We start from the raw sequence: 3,942 nt of genomic DNA on the forward strand, positions 1-3,942 counted from the left end.
GGAGGAGATGTGTCAGTGCCCTCTGGCCAGAGGCGTGCCAAGCAAGGGGTTTGGCATGCCATCTGTGCCTGCTCTGTTCAAGGGTGACTTCTTCCAACAAGGAGCCACCCCCAGGGTGGCCCACTCCAAACCCCAGTGAGTCACAGAGTGAGGGGCCGGCGGGAGGAGCTGTCTCTGTGGCTCTTGGCGACTGGCAGAGCCCACGGCCCGCGAGCCCACGCCGGGCGGGAACCTGTGTCAACCACTGGCTCCTGTAAATTGCGGGGGAGGACAAGGTGGGACTGTCAGGGGCCTGGGAGAGAAAGCCCAGCCTGTGTGCTCTGGGGAGGTGACCCGGGGGGACCCCAGGCGCTGTTCGGGGGCGTTAACGAGCGCTCCATCTGCCACCACCCTCGGCCACTTGCTGACGCTGACACAGCGTTTCAGGGGGGACAGCGTGTGTTCCAAGGCTGGCAGAGGCTCAGCTTTTCCAATCCGGAAAAATCCGTTCAAAAAGGGAAACTTGGGGATGAGGAGCTGAAGACAGCCTGATGTGTGTCACCCCTGTCTGTAGCTTACAGGATGCAGAGCGAACTGTCTTTCTCCCGGTGGAGCTGGGGACACTCAGGCTCAAAGAAACCCAGGACTTCTGGGCAGCCATGTCAGGACCAGCCTGGAAACGGGACCTCTGCTCGCCCAACCCAGGGCTCTGACCACTGAACCATCCTGCCTCCCTCCTCCGGCAGCCGGCTCTGCCCTGGCACCAGTAGAATGTGTGCCCTGGAGTCTTCTGACCCTGATTTGGATTTAGGATCTTCCCTTCTCTGAACCTGCACTACCAACAGACATTGTATTAGTAGGCACCCCGAGCAGGGCACCCAGCACCCTGCCTTTGGGGAATTTATAGCCTTTAGGAGACAGAAGGGAGCTTAGGTGCAGAACCAGAAAAATGATCATAATGACCAGCCTGTGAAACTCAGGGCACCCGGGCACAGGTCCTCGTTAAGGGCTTTCTGTGAATTAGCCCACTTCACCCTCACAGCAACCTGTAAAGTCTTGAAGCTCCATTTTACAGATGAGGACATTGAGGCACCCTAAGGTTAAGCTAGGAATGTGTGTTTCCAACTCAGGCAGCCTGGCTCTCGAGTCTACACCACCAGAGGAGGTACTCACATGGCAAGTGTTAGCGGGCACCATCCTCAGTAATGGAGACCCAGGTATGGAAAGAGTAGACAAGGGCTCTGACCTCAGAAACTCACCATCCTTCCTTCGTCCACTCACCCACCCATCCTTCCATGGACTACTCATGCATCCACCTGTCCATCTATCTATCTATAAATCCATCCATCCACACATCCATCCATCTGTCCATCCATCCACACATCCATCCATCTACATGTCCATCTGTCCATCCATCCATCTGTCCATCCATCCACATATCCATCCATCTACATGTCCATCTGCCCATCCATCCATCTGTCCATCTATCCATCCATCCATGGTCTACTCATCCATGCATCAGTCCATCCATCCATCCACATATCCATCCATCCACACACCCATCCATCTATCCATTCATCCATCCATCCAAACATCCATCTGTCCATACATCCATCCATCTGTCCATCCATTTACATGTCCATCTGTCCATCCATCCATCCAACTGTCCATCCATCTATCCATCCATTTACATGTCCATCTGTCCATCCATCCATCCACACATCCATCCATCTGTCCATCCATCCACACATCCATCCATCTGTCCATCCATCCATCTATCCATCCACACAGCCATCATCCAGGACAGCCATCTGTTCCTGATTTCACTCACTACTGAATGCCCCGTGCTCAGCATGGTACCTGGCACACAATTCCTCAACCCATACTTGCTGAAGGAGTGAAAATGGATTTGGGTCTTGCCCAAGAGCTCTGGGTTCTCATCCTTCCCCAGTCTCAGTTCAAATGAGGTAGAACATGCTGCTGGCCCACTTCATGGGATTTTGGAAGGTTCTGGTGACAGGTAGGAGGATGCTCTGCAAACTGTAAAGGGCTGTAAAGATGCACTCAACATCAGGCAACTGAGCTGGTGTGCAGGCACTGAGGCTTACAGAGCCGTGTCTCTCCTGGGGTCTGGCTGGTGAGACCTGTCACACACTTCCCCTCGACCTGCCAAGAGGCCTGAAAGGTAAAGGAAATTGACATTTAATGAGCATCCATGATGTGCCAAGGACTTTCTCACATTTTAACCCTCTCTCTTCTTTCTTGTATAGGTCAAAAAAGGAGAGGCCCAGAGAAGTCCATCATATGCCCAAGGTCACGCAGCCAGCGAGGACCAGATCCAGGTTTAAACCCGGGTCTGTGAGCCCCAAAGTCTGTGCTCGCGACATGTTGTATACCACCTCTCCTTGAAGGGAATGGGGTTGACTTCCTGACATCCAAGTCTCCTTAAGTCCCTAAGGTTCAAGATTACACAGGAAGCTCCTGGCTAAGGCTTAAAAAAAATAAAATAAAAAATAAAAACCTTTCCCCGATTTCCTTTTGTTCTGTAGTTACTCCCCCTTTGATCTGCAAATAAAAACCAACATGATCGTTCCCCCACCCATAGATCAACCCGTGTGTGACAGGGAGATTCTGGGCAGCCATTTGGGGAGGGGACGGAGGGTCACATTGCTTGGCACAGCTTCCAGCCACGCTGCCCTCGCCACCCTTCACAAGCAGTGTGACCATGTCACCTGGTGCCATCTGTAGCAGAAGCCCCTGACTCCCAATTTACCAGCTTCCCGTGACCCTCAGCACAGGACAGGCTTCTAGGACCCAGGTCAAAACCACCCCTCAAGCCCAAAAAAGCCAAGGGCACAGTCTTCCCAGAGCCTCAGGCTGGGACAGAAAAAGAAATGTCCACAGCTGCCATCCCAGGCCACCCACAAAGCAGCTGGCACGGCCCTGGGCACTTCACCAACACCCTCTTGCTGAGTCTCCTCTGCAGGAGGCCTGGTCTCCATGACCCCATTTCACAAACCAGGAGGCTGAGGCTCAGAGAGGCAGTCACCCGCCCAAGGACACGCGGTGGCCAGGGAAAGCCAAGCTTAGGACAATGGCCTTGGTTCACGAGTTGCTGAAGTCCAGGCTAAAAATAGAGCACTGTCCACGGGAAGTGTCAAGTCCCTGCCTCAGGCTCGGCACCACCCTCAGTGCTGGGCCCCTGATCCGGGAGACGCTGGTGGCAGCCAGCTCCGGACCTGCTACTGGCCTGCAGAGCGGGCTTGCACGGTGGCTCCCTGGGCCCGTGGCCTTCCCTGAGTGAGACGAGCGGCCTCGGTGTGTCCTTTGTGCCTTTCCTACAGAGCAGCTAAGTAGCAATTCCAGAGTGGGGCTTGGGGTGGGAGAAGATGGCACAGGGTGGCCCAGCATGGCACCCTGGCTGGGAGCTCCTCCACGGCTCTCCTTCCACCCCAGGGCACCCAGGGGACAAAACTCCCAACGGGGGTATCAAGGATGCTGGGCCTGGAGCTGAGCAGGGGAGCTGTGGCCCTGCCCAGCACCTTGGCAAGAAGGGACCGCACGAGGCAGGGGCAGGACCTCTCTGGGCTCCGTGGGGGCTCCCCCAGCCCCTGGCCCCAGCCCCTCACCACGGCTCCTCTCGAGCTCCCCCAGCTCCAGCATGCTGGCCATTTAAGGCTCCACCTCAGTCCTTTAAATGCTATTTTTTCAGACCACATTCTTGAACTTGGCAGATAACGTGGAGCCCGACAAGAGCCCTATTTACCCGGGAGCCGTGAATGGGCCCTTTATAAGAAGCTTCATTAATATTTCTACCTATTGGCCAGCTCTCCGCTTCCTCCCCCTGTGCAAACAGATTCTCCACACAGAAAGACTTTTCAAACGCTCCTGTTGACTTTGACCGGTGGGAGGGGGCGGTGGGCTGCGGCGGGCATGTGCGGGGAGGGGACCTGCAGGAAGGAA

The sequence above is a fragment of the Spermophilus citellus genome, assembly GCF_964194105.1.
Source record: "Spermophilus citellus genome assembly, chromosome: 2".
NCBI classification, from domain to species: Eukaryota; Metazoa; Chordata; class Mammalia; order Rodentia; family Sciuridae; genus Spermophilus; species Spermophilus citellus.